Source organism: Ciconia boyciana, chromosome 4, assembly GCF_034638445.1.
Source record: "Ciconia boyciana chromosome 4, ASM3463844v1, whole genome shotgun sequence".
Lineage (NCBI taxonomy): Eukaryota > Metazoa > Chordata > Aves > Ciconiiformes > Ciconiidae > Ciconia > Ciconia boyciana.
Genome location: NC_132937.1, coordinates 50,968,627 through 50,980,962, shown reverse-complemented (window position 1 = coordinate 50,980,962; position 12,336 = coordinate 50,968,627).

Here is a 12,336-nt window from a genome sequence, read left to right as displayed (position 1 = left end):
GATAAAACTGGCAGCGGCAGTGGGGGGGTGGGGTCCAAGTTATCCGCTCAGGGACTAGCTGAGCATTGGTGATGTAGTAGGAAGTGATTCCTTTTGTGTCACTTCTCCTCCACCCTTTTCTTTTTTTAACCCTTCACTTATTAAATTGTCTTTATCTTGACCCACAAGTTTTCTCACTTTTGCCCTTCCAATTCTCTCCCCCATCCAGCTATAGGGGAGTGAGTGTTCTAATAGGTGGGGGCTTACCTGCCAGCTGGGGTCAAGCTACTACAGAGACTAGTATCCCTTCTTCTGACATAAGAAAGTAAACCTAAAGAAACAAAGCATTATTATGGCACCAACCACTATATCCTGTAATTTATCTTTGTGGGTTTAAGTCTTAGGGTGCATTATGTCCATGCTCTGATGTAACGCGTTTGACTGTTTGCTTGGATAATGCTCTTACTGCTGACTTCTACAAATCTTCCAATCTCCCATGTGGTTTTTGTGTGTTTATAATACTCCATAAGTACTGAAAGTGGCATTTTGATTTGTTACAAAAAGGAAGACTGAACAGTGATTGTCCTCCCTCAATGCAGCAGATCACCCTTGATTATGCGGTTTGAATTTTACACATTAGCCTGTAACATAACATTTTTAATATGGCAATTAAAAAGAATTTCTTCAAAGCAAACTCCTTTTTCAGAAGGAACTTTTGGAATACAAATGTGAATGTGTCTTCAAAATGTCATCAGCTTTCAAATATATTGTAAGTCTAAATGCTCCATTAAAACTTAGCACCTACTCAAGTAATTTCCAAAAACCATGTCAAGCAATTAATCATCTTATAAAGTATATTTATAATGGTTTCTTTTATTTATTTATATAAATAATATAAAGTGGTTATATTGAGGTTGGAAGGGACCTCTGGAGGTCATCTGGTCCAAGCCCCCTGCTCAGGCAGGGCCACCTAAAGTCAATTGCCCAGGACCATGTCCAGATGACTTTTGAACATCTCCAAGGATGGAGATTCCACAACCTCAACTGGCAACCTGTGCCCCAGTTCAGTCACTCTCACTGTGAAAAAGTGTTTCCTTATGTTCAGAGGCAACCTCCTTTGTTTCAGTTTGTGCTCAAAAGGTCCTTTTCTGCAAAACTGCTTTCCAGCCTGGAGGCCCCCAGGTGATTAATGAAGATGTTAAACAGGACTGGACCCAGTACTGACCCATGGAGTGCACTGCTAGTTACTGGCCTCAGAAAGTCAGTTGTAGACTAGTTATTGACCACTGACTAGCTGACTGCTAGTTATTGTCCTCAACTTAAAAAAAATAAAACTTTAGCTCTCTGGACTTTTTTAATATAATGTGTGATCTTTAGTCTTCCTTTGGTTTTAGTCATTTTTATTGGTTTTTATTCTTCCCTTTTCATTTGTTTTGTTTTGTTTTTTTCTGTTCTGACCTTACCAGTTTTACCTAGAAATATTGCTAGGTAAGCAGAATTGCATATCCATTCCTTTACCCTAGATTTCTCTGCATAATAGAAACATTTCATTTTTCAGTAGAAGTATGTCAAATTTTCCAGATGGTTACTTTAGAAATTTACACCACAGTATCTCACTCACATTCACCATTAGTTTTCCTGTAAACTAGCTTTTCCATTTTAATATGAAAGTTACTATTTCATATTTCAGCAATTTTTTCCTCTGAAATAGTTCTATCTTCAAGCAAAAATACTAAAAAACCCCTTGGATTTCCTTGGATAAATGAGATCATTATTGAGTTTACAGTTTTCATAGAAGTAAAAGCATACTAGTTCTCATTGTTTCATTCTTGACTTGCATATCTTTTTCTGTATTTCTGCCTTGTAGAGTAGATACAGATGTAATACACTTAGATCATCATTGGACCTACTATATTATTAACACAACCTCAAATAGTTGTGAATCAACTTCAGAGCTTCATAATTCTCTTCCCTTTTTATTTTAAAAAGTAATTTTTATAAAAAAAAAAATTCTTCATTTAACTGCTTTCTTCTATATACATGTGCTAATGGGAATTGACATAGAACTTCTATCCCAATTCCCTTTGAAAAGCCTTGCTTTGTCTCTTATTTATTATTTGTATTTATTGTTTCATAATTTTTTTTTAATTTCTCCAAGGCAAATGAAGGAGAACAAATATGGAAGAAGGAAAAAATAGAAAACAAAAATAAATTTATAATTTCAGCAGCTACTGTTTCCATCAATTTTGGTGGTGAACCTGAACCTCATAATATTTAACACCACAACATGCTGAAGTAAACTTCTGGTAAAAATCTCTTCAACTGGGCATTTCTGTTTCTTTTCAGTCTTCACCACGATCCAGAATATTTTTTTTTCCTAACTCTCTTGTAGTTTGTTTTCAAATGAATCACCTTCCAAGAACAATGGCCATTGTCTGGAGACTAGAGCATTTTAACTCTTATCTAAAGGCTACTTTTCAGGACAGAACTTTTAAGTTTCTTGAATGAAGCCTGGGAATTCTTTTTTTTGGAGAACATTGTTAAGCCATTTGTTCTGTGTCATAAAGATACTGATATTTAAAAATACTTTTTTGAAACACTTCTAAATTCAAATGAGTTGAGTCAAATGCTATTATAAAAGCTATGGGTTATTTTTTTTGTTTGTTTCTGGTGACACATAGATGCCAATTGTTTAGCAGAAATAGCTGTCAGGAGGTGAACTGGGAGTAGAACATGCTGCATGGATTGAGCCCTTGTGAGATCTTAGAGTAATTTAACTGACATATCTGTTTGAAGTGCCTTAGTGGATGAAATTTCTACTTTCTCAGACAATATGCTTTGTTTTGGCTAAATAATTTTAGCCTGGCAGACTTTGACTCAAAGGCTCACAAAGAGAATCTTCTATCACTCTGGAAGCATGCAGCAAAACTGCAATTACTGTTGATCATAAAGGAGGGATTCAAATAATACCCACTGTTTTTACCAAAGCTGACAGACTTTTACTTGAAAGCTTACTGAGCCAATGCTATACTATCCCAAAAGAGTGTAACATCACTGCTAGTGTTAAGTGATACAGAGGCAAGATTTGGTTAATCATTTTCAAGACACCATTTCCATAGTGTGGGTCACACGGATTCAGCAAGGTTGGAGCTAATGATCCTTGGCAATCACATCAGTTCTCATGCGGTACATTGAATCATATCTGTTGTAGGCAGATGAGTCTGATTTTTAAGGGTGCTTCACACAACCCTATTATCTTTATCATTTCAGCTAATGACTCATCCTTTATTGTACCCCCAACTTTTATCACAATGACAAAGCTACTGTGAGTGCAGACAAATATATAAATAATAGGGACTGCATCCACAATTAATTATGGATGCAGCATGGCATCTAAGGAATTCAGATCTGCAATGAAAATTTGAATCCTAGAGTAAATTTCTTTGCCTTTCTGAGAACATTGCACAATAGAAAGCTTGCAGCCACTGTTTACTGTGCTAATTCATTGTTTGTTCATTGTTGTTTTGTGCCTCCCTCTCTTTTTGCCACATCCACCCATTTTCCTTCATTCCTAATGTAGACTGAAGTTTCCTTTTGGCAAGAGCATTTTATCTCAATAACGGTGCTCTGTGAGCTTCCAGGGAGCTTGCATCCTTTCCTCTGGCCAAATTCTACCATTTTGGCTCCTTGAGATTTCCCCATGCAATTTCAGATGAACAAGGCTATCGGCATATATCCTCTTCCAGTTACACGTATGCCAACTGAAGAAGTTACTGCCCACAGTTGCTTATTACCCATGCCTCAGACCTGCCAGCTCCGAAGCTTCATTTCCAGAAATTGTATTTATTTCAATCAAAAATCAGGCACTGCTCCTCTGTGATGTGAAAAGCAAGTCTTAACCACATTGTCTCTCTTAAACTGAAGACAGTTAGAAAACATCCACAGGAGAGTTCAGGTTGGACAAGGGAGCAACATCCTGCCACCTGGAAGGAAGCAGCTTTGCAGTTGTCTGCCACAGCTACCACAGGTGTCGCAGGTGCAGTTAGAACTGCTTTCATGCACAATATGTGGCATGGCAGCTGGTTATTATTTTATTTTTTAAGATGGGTCACAAGGCTGCGATCCTATATGCAAGGTGACACTATAGTCTAGGATGTGCAGAAGGGAGATGGACACAGTGTTGCTTTTCCCCCTGAAGCCGAAGCATTGCCTCACAAGGTAAAAGGTGGTTATGTGACATTTGCATTTATTTAAAGACACCTTTTGTGTCATAGAATGCTTTGTATTCAACAGCAAGAAAATTGGGCCCTCTATAGTTTTATAATTTAAAACATGTCTAAGACTTCAGCTCAAAGGTCCACAACAGAAATAGATATAATTTAACATTGATATATAACTACATTGTGTGCAACTAAGTGAAATGAGGCCTATAAATAGTGATAGTTAGAGCTCAGATCAGAGCTTCCAAATGGACTAAATCATTAGACCCTTAAAGAGTGAAAGAAAAGCATTCATTGACAGATAAATACTGAGAGAATATCTTCATATGATATTCTGTTTGTTTCTTTGTTTTTACTGTATGCCTATCTCTGATGATATTTTAACACACCAGAACAACTGTTTTTTAATATCTAGTTGGAGCAAACTATTTGCATTTCAGGGTTGAGAAAATTCTGAAACTACATAAAAATTAGGCCTCTCAAAGTTTTTATTTTTGCTTTGATGAGACTAGTTAGTGAAAATATATTTGATATCTTTCAAAACAGAATTAGAGGGGACATTCTGCAGCTCCTGACGATAAACATATGTAACACACAGATGGAGAATCAACAGTTTTCAGAACTAAAACTATTTTGTCCCCAAATAATTGTTTTTCCCTTGTATGACTTTTTTCTTTTTTTTTTTTTTAACCAAAAAAGATATATGAGGAAAACAAATACCCACATCAAAATTTGTGGGTGTTCTTATCTCACTTTTTTGGTGTTTAAAGTTATTTTCTTCAGTTTAGGTTAACTGAGTTGCCTTGCCTTGCCTTGCCTTGCCTTGCCTTGTCTTGTCTTGCCTTGCCTTTCCCCCACAATTCCTATGTAAAGTGACTTTGCAGTATTTCTGTCTAGAGATGCACTATGAAAGCTTTTATTCACTTCCTATGCTCTAATCATGGAATGAGGTGCTCTTCTAAATAGCAAGCAGGAAAAGGGACTGTTAAAATAAATCAAAACCTTACAGTGACCTCATATTCTCACTGGTCAGATAAGCAACATATCTTAGCATCTGACGTTGAGCACAAACAGAACTGCCTCTTTGTGGAATAATAGTTTATGTTGGCTGATGTGTTACTGTTTGAGCAACTGAGAATTCAAAACATGAACACACACACACACACACACAAATACTCTTTTATCCTCCAGGTTGTTAGTGGTCTAGTAGATTAAACATTTCTAATCAAATATCTGCAGATCTGAATATGATACGAACCTTTAGAGATTCACACATACCTAATATTAGCTTTTTCTACTCTAATCAAAATACTTGAATTCCACACAAACATTTATTTCATAAATTAGGAGGAAAAAGAAAGTTATTTCTAGACAAGTGAGATGACTAGCATAAAACTACGGAATGACTATTTCAGTTGAGCTAGTATGGGAAAAAGGAGAACATTAAGTTACAAGACTTCTTTTATCCTTTAACGGTAGAATTAATTTTTCTTTCCATTTATAAAAGCAATAATTTCCAAGGCCTCCTTTCAAGTCATGAATATTTTACCCAGAGCTCTCCCTGAGAGGGAGAGAAACAGCTTTTCAACCAGCTGGTGCAGGGTTATATTTGGCATATGGAGCCTGGATTCAGTTATTGACTTAGAAGCCCATAAATACCCCCTTAACAACAGTGCTGTGTGTAATACACATCGTTGGGGAACTCCTTAACACAGATTTCTAAGGTATCCAGCCTGCTTGTCTACTAACAACACAATACACAGCAAAGCAGAAGACTTGAATTTAGATCAGGTTGATAAAATCCTGAGGCTGGCAGAAGCTAGGGAGTCTTCAGTTACAAAATAAACTCTGGGAATTTGTTTAATGAAGAAGGAAGCTAAAACCTTTTCAATAGTCCTTAGAACCATTTTCAACTCATTTTGCATGGTGTATTAGTGAAAGATGCTGAATTAATAATGCTAAGGAATTATATACTCTTTATGCGAGTCACATACACAGTACAAGCAGCAACAATACAAGCTTCCTCGTAATACCAACTGGGCTGCCATGGAAGTCTGTTTTCTTTACAGCTTCAAGTTTTAATATGATTTGGTTTCAATTAAACATTTATTTTTTATTTTCTCCTGATGAGGTAATTTAAATGGTTCTTCAGGGTTAGTCAATTCACTCTTCTTGGTAAAATTACTTATAAAATTACTTTTTTTTAATATTTGCAAATTCTCTTGTTCATTTGCCTGACAAAAACAATATAAGGTCTGTATATGCTGAATAGTTCAATGCATGTGTTGTGCAGGCATGTAACAGCTGGGATCTATCACTGCCAAGTGATAATTAAACAAAGTTGGCAACAGAACTCTGGGAAAAGTTTTGTATGCAAAACAGAACCATGTATCTTCTGTTAGGAAGTTTCTTGTGGGTGTGTGAAAAACGCATTCAGATGACTTTCTGGGTTTTTTAAATTTAATCATTTACTAGAAGTAAAGACAATTTCAATCAATTTAAAATGGAGAGGTTAACTCTGAAAATCATTAAAATCAAAAAGGTCAGTCAAGTAGCAGGATTACTGAAAATTTACCTTATTTAGAGAATTAGAGCAAAACGTGACTTCTTAACAGTATCCAAAATTAATAAATTCTGCTTAATTTCCAGGCTGGAAGCAGAGTTGTGTAAATTTTATAATAAGCTTTGCTTAAAGGGAATATTGTAGACTCCTTATGCAAAGTGTACACATATAATTAAGTATTTCAATCTAAATTCTGTCTCTAAGGGTGATATACATTGAGTCAGGCAAAACTGGGAGGATGACCATGGCTTTAAAAATGCTTACTTGTATATTTTTACACTCTAAGCATTTATCTTTCTGTGGCCTTAAATATGGCTACTCATAATATGAAACTCAAACATACATGATTTATTGGCAGGAATTGGTTAAACATGCTGTTATCTCCATAATTAGACAGGAATGTCTGAAAGGAAGGTCTGAAAGGACCATAGTCAGAAGTTACTTTCATGTGACAAGTACTTACAAGGAAATTACAAATATCTCACTCTCCTGAAGTGAGAGAAGTTCTTGAGAAGCTTTCTGAAGAAACTGCTGTGAATAGTTTGGTCATCTCCAGTTAGTAACTATGAATTACTAATGGGAGTCTTATTGACACTACATGGGATTATAGGTCTGGAATCAGTACGTCAGTTCACCAGTCTGTACTGCAGGTTGCTGCACTGCAATGCTTTGAACCAGAATAAATTACTTGAGAACTCAGAATTTGTAATGGTGAGGTCTTATTACCTGCCTATTGCTATTGGCAATGAATAAAGCCGTTCTGGAGTTACGCTAGCTCTTTTGGGAAAGGGCCTGAAGATTATTGTGAAGATGTCCTATGTTCTTGACTGTTATGCAACTTCTAGCCCTTTAAGTCAGCTCAACCTGCCTTAGAGTATCTATTCATTAAGTGAGCCAAATGGACTCTTCATCAGCCAGACACATTATACATGAGCTACATCTGTGAATAAATTGAAAGCTTTCACTGCTCTGATTCTCAGGTTATCTGCCCCTCAGCAAAGTCGTAATCTTTTTATCTCAGGTTGTCTTTTTTATTTAATTATAGCTCAGCATCTGGAACCCTAGGACAGTGATTTTATACTGCGGGTGTCTCATTTTCTTCTTTTGTCCTTTCCTTTTCTTCTGGTCACTTAGTCCTTCACCCAGTATGAACTGTATCCATTCTTAGTATCTCTTAGTAATTGTCATCAAACATACTTACCCCTATTAGGTCTACAGTAAGGTGGAGGATAAACTTTTCGGTAGTATTTTCTTATTGCCCCAATATAATATGGAAAAGCAGACAATAAGCAAGTATAACCCCCTTTGAATTTAGAACATTAGAAAGGTTACTAGAAAGCCTTCAGAATACCAGGTTATTAAAACAGCAGTTTTGAGACTGGCTGTGATAACTGAGAAACTTTATAGAGTGTAGTGGTTGTATATTGTACAATTGTAGATCCTGGAATATAGCTTGAAAGTTTTTCAGCCAGATATGTGTTCTGTAAATGCATCACAGAAGAGTATCACAGTCTGTAAAGTATTGTATTTAAAGCTTCTATCTGCCACTAAGTATAAAAATGTTTCCTGAGGAAATGTAGCTGGTTATTATTGTGGGAATACAGTGGTCACTGAGGTGACATTATGTAGGAACTTTTCAATGCAGATCAATACTGGCAATTCATTTGGGTGGGTATGAAATTTCCAGTGTTAGTCCATTAATGTTGAAAAAGAGTAATGGAAGACAGGATGCAGAAACAGAAGCAAAGGGAAGGCAATGATAAAAGCAAACAAACTGTTATATATTAAAAAAGGAAGGGAGAAGGAGCAGGCAAAAAAGCTTACAGTGTATGACTAATTTATGCACATACATGGTAGGCTACCAAAGAAAGGTCCTGCTGTTAAAACAAGAGGTATGTGCTGAGTTCCCTGCTATGACAATGATCCCATGTAAAATCCTTAAAGCAATTATTACTGTAGTTTTGCACCCTTTTCCTGCTGTATATACACTAGTGAAGTAGCTAGAGACAATTTAAAAACAAAAATGCAAAGCAGAAAAAACATTATCTCCCCATTTGCAGTAAGATATAGACATATGTCTTTTCTATATATAGAAGAAGCCTGTGGTCACCTTTCATATTGCTGTAGATTATTTTTGGTGTTAAAAGACAAGCCTGAGTGCTTATGCAAGTATTTGCAATTAATGTGATTAGTAGATTTCAGCAGCAGGAAAAGTAAGTATTCCAGCAAATGGAAGTAGGAAGTATGTACAGTACAAAAGATATGGTAGTAAGAACCGCGGACTGAAAGCAATAGCATGTCATTATGGTCCTGAAATCCCCGGGTTCTTTCTGTTAGTTACTATCAATTCTTTGTAGGCAGATGACTCATATTTAGTAGATGGTTTTCACAGTTCTCATAAAAATTGTGGGTTATGTCTTGCTCACTTTTCTACTACCCAAATATTTGTGAATCTCACTAATGAAGAAATTACAAGCAGGGAACTTTTGTGTAGGCACAATAAGGATCTCAAAAAGTCAAAGCAAGTCAAAGCAAACCAGATATATGAGTATGTTTTATCTTATAATAGTGTTTAAAATTCAAGAATTAGCTTATATGGTTGTTCATACCTAGGAGGCAACAGCCTTTATAATGATCAGCAGAATAAGCAGTGTAGCGAAGATAGTACTGCAATGGAAGACCAGTTCTTTAAACACAGGCCCCCTTCAGTACTTAAGCAAGTTTCTCTTTATCATATGATGTGGCACGATGTTCATCACTTCCTATAACTTCTGCTTTTTAGAGAAGTTAAAGCAATTTTAAACCATTTAGTTAATCCATGAAAATAATTAAGTTTAATTTCATTTATTAAACCAGCCATGGAAGATGAAAACCATTATAAGAAGTTGGAAGACTATTCTGGAAAAGATCAAATTGTACCCCTTTCTCTTGATCTGACCCTATTCTCTTGACTGTCAAAGGAAGATTTCCTGCTAATTTTAATAGGAGAAAAATAAAAAACATATATTTGAGCAATTTAGCAAAATCTTGCCCACATGCAGAACTGGCTAGTAATAAATCAGGAAGAACAGAGCCAAATTTACATTCCAAGTGAAAATAATCTCTAGATGGGTTCAGCCTTAGTCCTTTAACAGCATTGCTGGATGAAGTATCCAGCTCTTTGTTTTAAGGACCATTATGCTTAGTGATAATTGGAAAAATCTTTAGAAACATGGATCTCTGAGGACTTAGAGTGAGTCCTGATCACTTCAGTCTCCTCAAAGATTTTTCAAGGGTTATTTCAGATGATAGAAGAATGACACCTCTCGTACCGCTTCATGGAGGTTTCTGATAGGCTGTTCTGCACATACCTTGAAGTAGCAAGCGTAATAATAAGTCTGACTCTTTAGTGACATCTAATTGGACGCAAATGATTTTTTGGTGCACTGTTTTGTGAACATAGAGTCTACAATTGTGTGAAACTGCTACAATGAGACATTAGCTTGTCTGTGAAGCACAGAAGTGATGGAGCAACTTTAAGAGAAAAAAAACCCAAACAGTCTTGCAGAGTATAGACTGTCAAGCACAGTACAGTGGACTCTTGCCGGTATTTCTCTGCTTTCAAGGACTATGGCTATGAAGCATGAAGTAATGACACCTGTTTCTTTCCACCTTGTTATAGTAACTCATCATTACTCAACACAGCAGTGCCACTTCCTTCTGTAATGAGCTGTTAGTAAGGATGCTTCGCAGCAGTACATAGGATTGACGTTCACTATGCCTCCTCTGTATGGCTTCTGAAGAAGCTATATGGGGACATATGAAACAGTCTGTGAACTTTCTGATTGTTTATGAAATAATGAAAACTCTCCAACACATAGAAGCCATTAAAAATGAGGTCAACACTATGAAAATATAGCAGTTTAAAATAAATTTTTTATGTCTACACACAACATTTAAATATTTAAAATATCTTTTTTCTTCTTTGGAGCACTGTAAACTTTTACAGAGGAGAAATCTATATTGTCAAGGTAAATAAAAGATGTATGTAAATTATTAGGACTGAATATGTAAATCCAGCTCTGGTTTTAAAAAAGCAAATGTTTGCAAAAGTGAAAACTTCTTATATTTTTCTAGATCTTTTTCCTTTTTTTTCTTAAAAGAGATTTTTCCCTTTAAATCTTCCAGGTTTTTGGAAGCATTTTAACATTTTTTACTTAAATCTGAATAACCCATGAATAACACCTTCATACCAAAATTTTAATATTGTTTTTCATACGTAATTAATTGCTGGAACAACTAAACTTTGTTAGGACTCCGAAAGTTGACTTGCTGTATACTTGAATAAGAACAGTAAGCATTAGTTAAAATGAGGATACAGGCTATCAGATGCATAGTCTATGCAACTGGATACACCCTCTCCCTCCTGAGGAAAACATTTATTCTAAAGCTGCCTTAATTTACAAGAGTTTATTAAAGGGAGGTATATAATCTCCCTTTGAAATGCAGAAAAATAAAGTGACACAAACCACATTCTCTTGAACCATTATGTTAAATTTGGCTAAATGTTTTTATTTCAAAACCACCTACAAAACTGCAATGTCTTCCTTCTGTATTCTACTGCACAAACTGATTTGGCAGGGATGAGTTGCCAGATATTGTATGTTTGTAATCTGTAGGATGTAATTATGTCTTAATTTTGGAGGGGCTATATTACACTCTAGCAACTTGCCCTGTGAATTTTTATTACCCCGCTATAACTCATTTTTTATACTACTGTAGTTTGTATCACAATGGTATAGTTTTCTGTTACTTTGACGTAAAGGACAAATAAGCCTGAAGGGGCTAAATCTGCCCTATATAGGTGCTGATTATATTAGTTCTATATTTTACTATATTTGCTGTATTTTTTTACTATATGATGCTTATGGCTTTGTATTGTTTAACTCTAACTTGAAGTACATTTAGAATTAATGGTTAAAACCTGCAAACTTTTTTCAGAATTAAATCATGAGTAATCAAATATATATTGAGTGGCCTTAGACTACTTTCACAAAACATATCAGCATGCATTCTCAACTTCCAGTATTTGTAGGCCTTACAATATATTGCATTGCTCCTTTATTTTTTTGATTAAAGTCTTTAGAATTGTCCTGATAAAGTAGCCATGGTTTGTCAATATGCTTTGATGGCATCATACAAAATCAGATATTAAATGTAAATTTCAACAGAGAAATGATAGATATCTTAAAATGAATAGTCTGTGTGAGACAAAATTACCATGCAAATAGAATGTAAATGAGCAGAAGAGAGAAAGGAATTATGGTAGAATATACTTATAAAATAGATAGAAAAAGTAGGTCAAAGAGAAGGAAAAGAATAGACACTGGCTTTATGTGATAGGCAATCTTATAATTTATTTAGTTTATAATTTATTTACAAGAGCATTCATGCATCAAAGACAGTATAGACTTGTTCAAAAATGGATGGAGAGTCTATCTGCCTGCACTCCAGAAAGTTACAAGATCATTCAAAAATCCTAATCATAGTATTAGCAGCTCAATTTCGATCTGTGAAGCAAGAACCCCTTTCAGA